At 45.0% G+C, this 13876-nt stretch overlaps 1 long non-coding RNA gene across 1 annotated transcript in view; it reads right to left on the minus strand.

Annotated features, from left to right (window-relative positions):
* Positions 1 to 13217, minus strand: part of LOC122231228 — a 29940-nt gene extending 16723 nt beyond the window's left edge. The window contains exons 1-2 of the long non-coding RNA XR_006208418.1: positions 13149 to 13217; positions 5487 to 5560 (exon numbers count right to left, since the gene is read on the minus strand). This is a non-coding gene — a long non-coding RNA (uncharacterized LOC122231228). The remainder of the gene's footprint in view (positions 1 to 5486; positions 5561 to 13148) is intronic.
* Positions 13218 to 13876: the final 659 nt, after the last annotated feature.

The raw sequence follows: 13876 nt of genomic DNA on the forward strand, positions 1-13876 counted from the left end.
GGAGGAGCAGAGAAAGAGGGAGAGAGACAATCCCAAGCAGACTCCACTCTGTCAGCACAGAGCCTGACGCGGATCTCGAACTTACAAACCGTGAGATCATGACCTGAGCCAAAATCAAGAGTCGGACACTTAACCAACTGAGCCATCCAGGTGCCCCTGTTATTATCAGCTTTCCAATAAAGAGCACAAGTTGGAGCACAAGAAAATTAAAATGTGAGATTTCAAAACCAGAAAGTCCCTACCCCACGTCCATGAGTTAAGAGCTGCCTGTGATGCTCAGCACACTTGCACACAGAAGAAATTCCATCCACTGAGGTATCCAAATCTTTCCACAGCTTAGGCTGGTGTGGGGTCTCAGGGGTGATGCTGTTCACCCCAAAAGAGAGGAAGTGGAAGGAAAGCCTGGAGGGAGAAAGGGAGTATTGTCCCTGTTCCTGGTGTCTGCTCTCCACTATGTGGCTTCATTATATTTATTTTAATTAAATCCAAGTTAGTTAACATGCAGTGTGGTCTTGGCTTCAGGAGTAGAGCCCAGGGACTCACCTCTTACATACGACACCCACTGCTCATCCCAAAAATTGCCCTCCTTGATGCCCATCACCCATCTAGCCCATCCCCCACCCACCTCCCTCCACCCACCTTCAGTCTGTTCTCTGTATTTAAGACTTCCTTATGGTTTGTCTCCCTCTCTGTTTGTATCTTATTTTTCCTTCTCTTCCCCTGTGATCATCTGTGTGTTTCTTAAATCCCACATCTGAGTGAAATCATAGGATATCTATCTTTCCCTGACTAATTTCGCTTAGCATAATACCCTCCGGTTCCATCCACGTAGTTGCAAATGGCAAGACTTCATTCTTTTTGATCACCGAGTAATACTCCATCTATGTACCACATCTTCATTGTATTTCAAAGTATACTTGAGAATGCTCTGGATATACTCCTTTTTCCTTCCTAAATGAGGCTACCTAGGTGTGGACCAGAAAATATTGTATCGTCACTATGTAATTAGAAATAAGACACAAATTAAGAGTGAACCAAGGGATGTAGCTCCGTGTGAGCTCAACAGGGTTTTTACTGCCATCTTTAAGGCACAGAACTTCCCCACCCATCACACAGAAGTACCGTACTTGCCTTCAGGAAGATGGAACTCACCCTCCCGGGGCAGGACAGGTGCACTGAGCACTGTTTTCCCAGATTTCTTCCCCTTTGTGACCAAATATTTTATTCATGACACGCCTTTTATTTTTTCCTTGGCATTATGCGTTCATAAATGACTCATTACGCCGCAAGATACCGTTTACAAAGCACCTCTTCAATTCCAGAGGCAGGAAGAAGAATTTTGCATCTGACGTGGACAACACCCCTTGACTATTATCAACACATCTGGAAGAGGACAAGTCAAAGGCTCAGGGAAGGTGTGTAACATGTCCCGACTCACGGTGCAAGGAGCTGTCAGAGCTGAATTCGAACCCATCGCTCCCTCACCCCAGTACGTAACTTCTTACAGTCTCACTCCACATGCCTGGCAAGAGGCTGACTGGCAGGCCCAGGGTTCACAGGTGCCAAGGACACACCCAGACACAGCCACTCCTGTGCAGTCATGGACAGTTTGTGAGCCCACACCGCCACATTCCCCTCTGCCATCCTTGACAGAGGCCCAGCTTTGACTTGGTGAACCGATTCCACTCTCTGCCTCCGGCCCCAATCCTGGTCTGCTTTATCCCAAAGCCTTGCCTCTAACCTGAGTTTTATCGACTCCTCCGAGGACCTTTGTCGGTTACACCATCATCCCTTGACCTGGATGCCAGCAAGGATCAGAAAGTGGGAGCTAATGGGGTTTTCATATTAAAGATTGAGGCGTGTGTAGGGAGGAAGGGGGAGAGAGAAGAGAGGTGCAAACACACTCTAAAACACAGTGAAGACAAGATGACCCTCTGTCCAGCCTGAGGGGATCCCTACTGGCAATCCTCCTTGCACTGCCTTCAGGGAATTTCTTCGCAGCACCGCCCATCTGGGGAAAACCGGCCCTGCAAGATCAAACCAGCTGCTTACAACATAGTTCTTGTTGGTTTTTGCCAGGCCTAGCATGCCACCTACTGGCAAGAAGCAGGAGCAAGAATCCAGGAGCAAGGACGCAGGAAAAAGAGGGACTGAAACAAGACAGCTGTCCTCCACTAAACACCAGTGTCCTCGGACCTTCCAAAGCCTGGATCCACTGGACAAACAGGGCAAAGCTGAACAGTCAGAGGTGGTTCTCACCCACCCCCCCCCCCAGCTGCTGTCGATGTCTGTGTCTCCCTGAACAAACATTTGGAGCAAGTGAATGGTCTCTGGGCACCTCATTGGTGCCCAGGAGCAAATTTCCTTCCATTGAGAAACGGCGCAAAGAAAGCAAGGCAGCAGAGAGAAGGGGCAGGTTTGAAGTTCAAGGGGAGGCTTCTAAAGACGGGCCAGGAAGAGTTTCAGGATTCAGAGTCTACAGCAGACGGCATTAAGAATGCCTGATCCTGGGGCACCTGTTAAGCACCTAACTCTTGATTTAAGCCCAGGTCTTGATCTCACAGTTCATGGGATCCAGCCCCATACGGGACTCTGCACTGACTATGTGGAGGCTGCTTGGGATTCTTTCTCTCCACCCTTCCCCAAATCACACACTCTCTCTCAAAATGAATAAACAAACATTAAAAAAAAATGCATGAGTCCACAGTGGTGGGGTCAGGGGACAGTCTCCACTGTCCCCAGGGTTCATCCCAGGAACGTGAACTTGCGAGCCCCAACTCGAAAGCATGCCAATACTATGCCAGAGCCCACACTATATCCTAACTTTGATCTTCAAACGGGAAGATTTTCTAAAACATGAAAATAACCTTACCCAAGTGGTATAAAATAATAAGTTTCTAAATCTATCAAACACATCAAAAACATATCATGCAAATCGGATTTCAGTGTATTCTCACCATCACACCCACACCCTCGAGACATCATGAACATCATATGAACAGTGGGTCCTTCCAAAAATGAGTTTCTTTTTCAAGCTTTCATTCTGTACCCTAATTTTCTCCACATCTTGAGGAAAGAGAATGAGAAAGAAAGACTGACCCATCCTTCCCACTCCCCAGTGCTCCCACTTGTCACAAATTTGCAGAAATGCCCGATGGGTTTTAACTGAATTTTAAATGTTGGGGCCTTTTCTCTATTTAAGGAGCATGTGAATCTCAAGTGAGTTGTGACAGATTGACCACACGTACACGCTTCCTTTCCCTCCCTACGCTCAACCAGAACCATAGAGACCAAATTAAAAGGCTATCATCCACAGGACAAAGAGAAAGGAAACAGTGACAGACAAGGGATATTAGCACATGTGTGGATGATCGAGGACCATAGATGTTACACGCACTGGCATTTCCACCTAACTGCCCAGAGACAGCCTTGCTGTGGGAAGCACAGGAATTCACTCTGCAGAGCCCATGTGTCAAGAAGCATCTAGAATCAAAGGCAGGGGGATAGCAAAGACTAGAGACAAAGGAACAGGTTGCGAGCAGTTGGGAGCCAAGCCCACAGAGCCAGGGGACTACAGTCCTCACCCAACCCTGGCTTCCCCACCCCGCCCGCACTGCATACAGAGGGTTTGTCTCTAGAGAGATCAAGCCTTAGCATCTCAAAGTTCTGGGACACCAAGTGGATCAGAAAGCCCTGATGGGGCTCTAGATACCCCCCCAAAAAAATTAAATAAAAAACTTCAGAGTGACTCAGTCTTTCTCTTTCACCTGAACCCTGAATGCAAGGTTTTTACGTCACTATGAGCTCAAATGGTATAAACCCTAGTTATTGACTGAACCACAATGACATCACGATTATTACTGATTGAACCAAAACTCAAAGAATCGCTGTAGGAAGGACTGAGAACAAAGGTGGTAGAGAGAAAAAAGCCAGAGCTTCCACTAAAGTTATGGAAGTCTGTAGACAATGTTAACCTGATACATTCAAAAATGGCGGTACCCCTGAAACTAATATCACATTGTGTATTTTAATTCCAGTTAGTTAACAAAAACTTCAAAGGAAAACAAAATAAAAATAGCAGTACATGTGTGTCAACTCTACTTCAGTTTTTAAAAATGTAAAAAGTAAAATCAAAATAGCAGGAAAAACTCAGTATTTGTAAATATGGAGATAATTATCAAAAGCAACTATGAGGGGCGCCTGGGTGGCTCAGTCGGTTAAGCGTCCGACTTCGGCTCAGGTCATGATCTCACGGTCCGCAAGTTCGAGCCCCGCGTTGGGCTCTGTGCTGACAGCTCAGAGCCTGGAGCCCGTTTCGGATTCTGTGTCTCCCTCCCTCTCTGCCCCTCCCCTGTTCATGCTCTGTGTCTCTCTGTCTCAAAAATAAATAAACATTAAAAAAAAAAAATTTTTTTTAAAAAAAGCAACTATGAAAAGAGAATGTAACTGCCTGTAGGTTGAGACAAGGAGATGGGGGAAGGAATGGGAAACTGAGCTTTTTCTTTAGAACTCTTGCGGTACTGGGTCACCTGGGTGGCTCAGTAGGTGAAGTGCCTGACTCTTCATCTCAGTTCAGGTGGTGATCTCACGAGTGTGCACAGGTAAGGGGCAGAAAGAGGGACAGAGAACCCCAGAGAGAGTCCACATGGTGAGCACAGAGCCCGACACTGAGCTCGATCTCCTGAACCGTATGATAACCTGAGCCGAAGTTGGATACTTAACAGACTGAGCCACCCAGGAGCTCTTCAAAAAAAACCAAACTTTAAAAAAAAAAAAAAAATATATATATATATATACATATATATATATATGTATACATATATATACATATATATATGTATATATATATATACATATATATATATATGACTTATTGTACTATATTATTCTTAAATTATGTGTACATGTTACTCTGATAAATACTTTTTAAATTAAAATAGACAAGGAGTCGGGGGGATTTAAAAAAATAAAATAGATGAGGAGTTTCATTTTGGAAACATGAAAAATTTCTGGAGATGGACAGAGGTGACCATTGTCCAAGAGTGCAAATGTACTTAATGCCACTGAACTGTACACTTAAAAATTGTTAAAAAAAAGATTAATTTTAGGGGTGCCTGGGTGGCTCAGTCAGTTAAGCGTCTGACTTCAGCTCAGGTCATGATCTCACAGTTCATGGGTTTGAGCCTCACATCAGGCTCTATGCTGACAGCTCAGAGCCTGGAGCCTGCTTTAGATTCTGTGACTCCCTGTCTCTCTGCCCCTCCCCTGCTTATGCTCTGTCTCTGTCTCTCAAAAAATAAATAAACATTAAAAAAAAAGTTTTTAAAGATTAATTTTATATTTTAGATGTTTTACCACAATAAAAAAAATTTTAAATTAAAATAGCATTTGGCCATTACATCAGGGAGGACTGAACGGTCAACCATTAGTTGTCATGGACCTTATGTGACAAGGCAAAGTGGTTTTCCTTTTATCAATAAACTCACAGGTTCTAGCTGGTTGGTCCAGGGCATCTGTTGATTTCACTCAAAAGTTGTCAAATGACAGGATATGTACAGAACTGAAAATGAAGAACAGAATAAAGTTTGGCCTGGAAGAGTTTAGAGCGGAACGGAGACAAAAAGCATATCAAGAATTGGAATATAAGAATCTAAGGTGTAGTATGAGGACACCCCTGGATGGTGCCTTAGAGCAACGACCCCATGAGTGTTCGTCTGTCTAAAAAACAGGAAACAGAGGGGTACCAGGAGGCTCGGTCGGGTGAGCATTCGACTTCGGCTCAGGTCATGATCTCGCAGTTCATGGGTTCAAGCCCCGTGCTGGGCTCTGTGCTGACAGCTCAGAGCCTGGAGCCTGTTTCAGATTCTGTGTCTCCCTCTCTCTCTGCCCCTCCCCCGCTCATGCTCAGTCTCTCTCTGTCTCTCAAAAATGAATAAACATTAAATTGTTTTTTAATTAAAAAAAAAAAACAGTAACAAAAACAAAAAACAGATAACTGCTCTAGTATTGGTGGCTGCAGAGTCTTATAGAAACTTAATTCTACCCAAAGCACCAGGGCAAACTTTCCAGAGGAGACACCTTTTGAACGGTGATTTATAGAGCATTCCAAGCAGAAGCCAGTGAATGGCCATGCATGGGGGTCCAGGCAGTTCAAACACATCACAAGCCCTGGAAATGGGGAAGCTGAGGAGCCCGGGTCGCTCAGTCGGTTAAGTGCCCAACTTTGCCTCAGGTCATGATCTCACGGTTTTTGAGTTCAAGGCCCGAATCAGGCTCTCTGCTCTGCTGTCAGCACAGAGCCCACTTTGGATCCTCTGTCTCCCTTTCTCTCTGCCCTTGCCCCACTTGTGCTTTCTCTCTCTTAGAAATAAACAATTAAGAAAGATTTCTTTAAAGAAAGAAATGGGGAAGCTATCGCTCAAAGCTACAACAGCTTTACAATAAAGGCTTTGAAGTAAAGTCGACAACAAATGATTTTCCAGAGCAAAAGGATATGTGCTCTGACCACACGCTACCCCCAAATCAACTTCTTACCCCGAAATTTTTGACTAAGGTCTACTTTTAGGGGAAACCTGGGCTAAGACCAAAAAAAAAAAAATTCAAAGGAAATTCTGATACAGTCAACTAATTAGAATAATATGTGACCAATGAAAATAAGGATATGGGAATATGGAAAGACACCTGTATTACAATGTTAACTTGAAGACAATTGTTGATTCTGATCACAACTGCAAGCAAGTGAGAGTGTATGTTTATAAAATATGATCATTGCTTTTCTGGGGCTGAGAGAATGTCTTTCAAGGAGGGAAAACAAGAGTGTCCAAGTGCCGAGGGCTGACATTTACCCCAGATGTTTTATGTGCACAGTGTTGCTAATTTCTCAGCAATCACAAATCCCAAGTCAGTGACACGATCACTACCACCCTGCATGCTGCCAGGCTTTTTCCCCAAAGCCATTACAGGTGCCCAAGCCAAAGGAATGACCTCATGTGACCTCTGTCATTGGAAATTTCCTCTTCCTGACTGGGAGAAAACAGATGAACATATGTCATAGGCCAGACTACAACTGAAAAGGATGAAAAGATTTATTACATAAAAAATATAGGGACACCTGTGTGACTCAGTCAGTTAAGCGGCCAACTTCAGTTCAGGTCACGATTTCACGGTTCGTGGATTCGAGCCCCGCGTCAAGCTCTGTGCTGACAGCTCGGAACCTGGAGCCTGCTTCGGATTTTGTGTCTCCCTCTCTCTCTACCCCTCCCCTGCTCATGTTCTCTCTCTCTCTCTCTCCTTCAAAAATAAATAAATATTTTTTAAAAAGTAAAAATAATAATACAATATTTGGGGGACAAAACATACCCTAAAAAGTCAAAAGCTAAACAATCAACTGGAAAAAAAAAAAAAAACACTTGTAACATATACAGAAGGGTTAATATCCTTAATAAATAAAAAACAGGAGACGGATGGTGATTAATCTTTATTCAAAAGCTTCACCAACATAGTTGCCCTGAAAGAGGTTGTCAGCTCTCAGCAGATACTTGGAACACTGTGCTGACTGAAGAGAAAAACATAAATGTTTTACTGGTTAAAAATCAGTCAGAATGTATCAACAGCAGTGGCATAGCTAGAAATTGTGGAAAAATCCAGGAAAAGTGGGGGCTTATTTCCATGGTTTTACACTGAGCAAAATAAGGAAAAGGGAATGTCATGTTGGGGCTGAGGTCGCATATTTCAACTACAGGACAGTGTAAGACTCTGTGACCCAGGACTTCGCAAAGGTAACAAAATCCTGGCAAGCTATCTAGAGAAAACAAATTACAGGGAAATCATTCCATAAGAGCTTTACTTATTTTTTTAAATTCTTTTCTTTTAGAGAGAGAGAGAACAGGGGAGAGGGACAGAGAGATAGAGAGAGGGAGAGAAAACCCAAGCAGGTTCCATGCTCAGCACAGAGCCCCACGCGGGGCTCAGTCCCACCAACCGCGAGATCATGACTGAACCGAAATCAAGAGTTGGATGCTTAACCGACAAAGCCACCCAGAGCTTTATTTTTAATAAAGGTAATGTTTTGAAAACTCTGTAGGTTTGTTGGTTGGTTGGTTGGTTGGTTGGTTTTGACAAGCTTGGACACAATCCAAAATAAAATGGGAGATCATTTTTTCGATAAAAACAACACTGGTCACCGATGGTAACCAGACACACTGTGGTGACCATTTTGTAATGGGTATAAATAGCAGGCCACTCTGTCATACACCTCAACCTAACGCAACACTGTATGGTAATGATTCTTCAGTTAACAAAATTAAAATTAAATTAAATTTTCGAAGTAGAAATAAAAACAACAGAATGCACGATTTCACACAGAACGAAGGAAAGCAAGCTCTCGTACTCCTCAGAGACTGACAATCAATCACACAGAAGCAGATTCCCACTAAAGGCTGTCATTGGAGGGACCCTAGAAAGATTCCAGGGGTGATAATTTCCTTAGTTTCCTGCACTGAAATGGAACCTTTGAAATTTAATTCGTTGAGATGCCCAAGGCCTTTGGTTTCTTGTGCCAAGAGCAGCAAGGCTATCAGTATAACCAGTGCTAACTATCACCTTTCCCAACTTAGGGTCAGGCCCCAAGGGCAAGAGGATCAAGACCAGAGAAGGAGAGACTCACACGAGGGCAAATACACATTTCTAGCCATTCTAGTGGTGCCAGTAAGCATTCCTCTTGGGTACCAACACTCACATCTGACAGGCATATAGCTGGGAAGAAAACTCTAGACTCCAGAGTAAGCTGATTGCTGAAGTAGGCCTTGCCGGCTGGGGTTAATGTCCACCTGGGGAGACCTAACACCAACAGACACACAGGGTCTTAACAGACCTCCCCCTAGTCACCCTGTCAGCCTCTGGGGCCTCCCTAGAATTCTAGGACCACACCCTTTTTAAAATATTTATTGATTTTTGAGACAGAGGGGGAGAGAGAGAGCATGAGTTGGGGAGGGGCAGAGAGAGAGGGGGACAGAGGATCTGAAGAGGGCTTTGCTCTGATAGCAGAGAGCCTGATGTGGGGCTCGAAATCACCAACCATGACATCATGACCTGAGCCTAAGTCGGACGCTTAACTGACTGAACCACAACCATTCCAGGTGCCCCAGGAATACACCTTTTTCTTAATATTTTAATTTTTTTAATGTTTATTTAGTGAGAGAGAGACAGATTGTAAGTGGGGGAAGGGCAAAAAGAGAAGGAGACACAGAATTGCAGGCTCCAGCATCTGAGCTATCACCACAGAGCCTGATGCGGGGCTTGAACTTGTCAACCATGAAATCATGACCTGAGCCCCCCAAGTGCCCCAAAAACGAACATTCTTTAGCACCCACCATGGTGAGGCACCATGGAAGGAGACTTACACGCATATAATCCTCAATTTACCTCCAGTTGGAATGTGGGTGTAACTGGCTCTGTTTCGTTAAAGAGGAAATGGGTGTTCTGAGGACTCAAACCCCTGTGCAAAGCCAGCGACTGGGCAGAGCAGGGCTAAGGAGAGGGAAAAGAGTGAGTGATTCCGGCAAGTGTGGCCAGGTAGGCCCTATGCACAGCGCCCTACACAGCAAGGAGGGAGCCATCCGCATGGCTAGGGGAAGAGGGTGGAGGCTGAGGACCCACAATGACCAAAGCTCTGAAGATTCCAATCGTCATGTCCCAGGAGAAGCCGGGCCAGCAAGAAAGGTGATAAGCAAGGGGGCAGAGGACCAGCCCCGGGCCAGGCCACGTAGACCCACGGAGCCCGCCACACCATCACCCAGGGGGGCATGTGAGAACCACCCCTCTCCAGAGCTCTGCTTCAACCAGTGGGGTCTGAAAATGTGCCTTTCCACCAAGTTCCAGCTGACACTGACGGCCCAGGAACCACACTTGGAGAACCACTGACATGTTGCCCTAAAAGTCATGATAAGACTCGGAATTATGGTCTAAACACAGCAGGAAGCCAGTAGGGGCTTCTGAGCAAAGGATGAGAGAGAACTGTCTGTCAGGGACAAGGGAGGAACAGGGACCCAGCTGGGGAGCAGTGACAGATGCCCAGACAGCAGGAGCAATGGTCTGGACCTAGGGTGGTTGGGGAGCGGTGGAAAGGGTCAGATCTGGAATATATTTTGAAGGTTGGCTTGACAGCACTTGGCAATGGACTGATGTGTAGGAGGGGCAAAAAGAGACATCCAACAATGACTCCTCAGTCAATATGAGACCGACCTCCTGAGTAAACGGTGGAGGCATTCGCCAAAATGCGGAAGATAGGTTTGGATTGTGTTTCATTTTATGCACATTTTTTTTTATATATTTGTTCATTTGAGTTGACACACAACGTTACATTACTTTTAGGTGTCCGACACAGTGATCCTATAAGATCTATACATTATGTTGTGCTCACCACCAGTTGTACCCACCTCTATCACCATACAACACAGCAATATCACGGACTATATATTCTCTATGTGCCTTTTATCCCTGTGGCTTACTCATTCCGTAACTGGAAGCCTCTATCTGCGAGTATAGTCATTTTTTTGTGAGATGCTGATTAGATAGCCAAGCAAGATAGTGAGTAAGTCAACAACTTATGTGTCTAAGGCTCAGGCAGAGGTCCAAGCCAGGGGTGTGAATATGGGAGCCATCATTTTATAACCAGTACATACAAGGATGAGGCAGGACATGATCACTCTCAAGAGTGAGTTTAAACAAGAAGCTGCCCGTGGGCCCCTGGGTGGCTCAGTCAGTTGAGCGTCCGACTTTGGCTCAGGTCATGATCTCATGGTTCCTGGGTTCGAGCCCCACATGTGGCTTTGCACTGACACCATCTGCTTTGGATTCTCAGTCTCCTTCTCTCTCTGTCCCTCCCCCGATTGTGTGCGCGCACGTACTCTCTCTCTAAAATAAACAAACATTGAAAAAAAAAGTTTAAATGAGAAGAAGCACAAATACCAAAACCCTGTGGCACAGAGTAGACAAAAAAGGAAGAGTCTATGACAAAAGAAAAACCTAGGAAACTATGAACTCGTAGAAACCAAGAGAAAACCTATTTCCCTGAGAAGGGCGTGACCCAGTGCTGATGAGTAAAAGCAGGACTGATAAATGGCCCCTGGGTCTGGCAATCTGCACAGTGAATAGTCACGCAGCAGAAAAGAGATGAAATTTGAAATATATTGGAGCAAGAACCTATCCATGCAAAATTCGTCATTATAAGCAAGCTATTTGTTCTCATCCACACATTGTCAAAATGAAAGTTCGCTCCTGTCAAGAGTAGATGTGATAATGTTGTGAATGTACTTATTAACATATGCCTTTTATGTCCTTTTGTATGTGAATGTGACTCATGCAAAACAGTTTGAGAGCTCCCGTGTTTGTTGGGTACAAACCTGCAGCAGTGATACTAAGGAGGAGGATATCTTTGTGTAAAGTTTTAGGTTTTATGCATCCCCATTATCAATAATCAAACACAATGATCAACGATGCTAGAGGAAAGACTAAATTATCTTTATGTTCTATCTTTAGAAGTTTATAAGATTTTATCATAGGAGGAGACCAAGAGAATGCAAAACCCACAGATGTCGGGGAAAAGTCGTGTAAAAAATATATGTCACTTACCTACTAAGATACACTGCTATTTTCCTGGAGTTTGTAATATTCGTGGTATTTACCAGCTTTGAATTCATAATTTGTCATCACTGTTTTCATTCCACACATTTACTTCCATACCTCCTTTTGTCTCATAATCTGATATTCTTTTTCTTACAGAGGTTTCCCCACCAAAGACACTGTACAGTAAAACCTTGGATTATGAGTAACTTGTTCTGGAAGCATCCCACAAGACGAGCAAACGTTTCTAATTTTAACTTGATAAACGAGAAATGTCTTCAATACGTGACGCCCAACGTCGCACGATCACAATTGAGCCAATGGTTCTTTAAATTCGGTTTGATATGCAAGTGCTTTGGATTACAAGCACGTTGCCTGAACAAATTATGCTCGCAAATCAAGGTTTTACTATGTAAGCTTCAGGTCCAGAAGACCTGCAACCATCTGTGAATGGAGGGGGTAAAAGCTAGAAGGCACCATGTTTAAGACACAGTTGGAAGAACAAAAAAATAGCAAGTATAGAAGCTCTTCAGCAGTGTGTTCTAGAAGTAAGAGAATGGGGGAATTTCCATCAAAGAAGTGAGTGAGAAACGATACGAGATAGTGTTTCACATATTTTTCTGTAGATCCTTGGCTACCCTATCTGGTGGAATGCTCAGTGATGTGATGGATGCTAAGGCAGTTAGGAGCTTGGGAGATCCACCAAATACATGGACCCTGTATCTCCAGAGTCTCTCCTGGGACCAGCCCTCTACTCTGATCTTGGGTGGGCACCAGGGATAAAGGGAGGTTTGCATCTTAACTACCTATTTACCTACACACTTCATTGGAGTCTTGCAACCATCTAACAATGGTACTTGTTTTTAAACTACAAGAGGCTGGGGCAACTGGGCGGCTCAGTTAGTTAAACGTTTGACTCTTGGTTTCAGCTCAGGTCATGATATGGTTGGTGGGATGGAGCCCCGAGTCTGGCTCTGCACTGACATCGTAGAGCCTGCTTGGGATTCTCTCTCTCCCTCGCTCGCTCTCTGCCCCTCCCCCCTCCCCGCTTGCCCTTGCTCTCTCAAAATAAATTTAAAAAGTAAAAATAAATAAAAAGTTTAAAAATGAAAAATAAAGTAGAAGAGGCTGTTCAATCAAAACCTCATTGGCACACCCAATATGTTTATCAGAGACAAAAACAAACATCAAGGAGATGCCAGATGTGGTGTTTAGGGGGAGGGCTGGCTTCCTGGTTCCTAAATAGCCATGTTCTTGCTGAGTCCCCACATGAAGGAGAGAGGGAGCTCTGTGGGGTGTCTTCAATAAAGGCAATACAGTCATTCATGAAGCCTCTGCCTTCTTAATCTATTCATGTCCTGCAGTCCCTACCTGATCATCTGCTAATGCCATCACAGTGGGGTGGATTTCAACTATGAATTGCAAGGAGGGGTCCACAAACATTCAGTCTAGAGCAGCCTCTTTCATGCATCATGCCGTCCCGCCTCAATGAAGTCATCATCCCCCTATAATTTTACTTTCCTGACCTTCACATGTCCTTCCCGCCTGTCCAAAGAGTTTCCCAGACCTCATCTCTGCCACTGGACGCCCTTGGCCAAGGTTACTTATGCATGGAGGGGGCTTTTCTCCACCATGAACCCATGAGGTTGACATCACAGAATGCTTTATTCCTGGGTGTATCCTCAGTGCCTGGCACCTGCGGCTTCACAGGGGCATGGCGGGCGGCGGTCATCAGATCCCTCTAAAGGCTCTGTGACACTAAAGATGGACGTACCGGGTCTGCAGTCAGTTCATTGACTCACGGATCCAAACCCACCCTCCATGGCCAGCTCCATGAAGAGAGAAAGGAAGCTGCGTTTTGGCTGTGCCAGCTGGCACAGTGTTAAGCTTCGTCAGTAGAGGGCGTGGGAGGAACACTGGCAGAGGAAGACTTTTCTTCCCTGCTCCTCGGTGCTCCTCAGCAAACCGTCCCCCCCCCCCCACACACACACCCCCACATAGCTGCCAGGGCTGTGGGCTCAGGCAGCATAGGTAGCAGGCAGCTGGCAGCCAGCAGCAGCTCCCTCCGACATCCGCTTGGGTCCCAAAGCCTGGTACCTCCCTCTGAACAGCTCCCCTTAGCATCCTAGAAGACCTATTTCTAGCAGGTTCCACCAATGTGGCACTTCATTGATTTATTCCTCCACCATGGAGTGGGGCCCAGCTGCACACTCTCCAGTGAGGTCTGGATCTCAGCCCAGAGACCGGACAAATC

Source organism: Panthera tigris, chromosome A1 (genome assembly GCF_018350195.1).
Source record: "Panthera tigris isolate Pti1 chromosome A1, P.tigris_Pti1_mat1.1, whole genome shotgun sequence".
Taxonomy (NCBI): domain Eukaryota; kingdom Metazoa; phylum Chordata; class Mammalia; order Carnivora; family Felidae; genus Panthera; species Panthera tigris.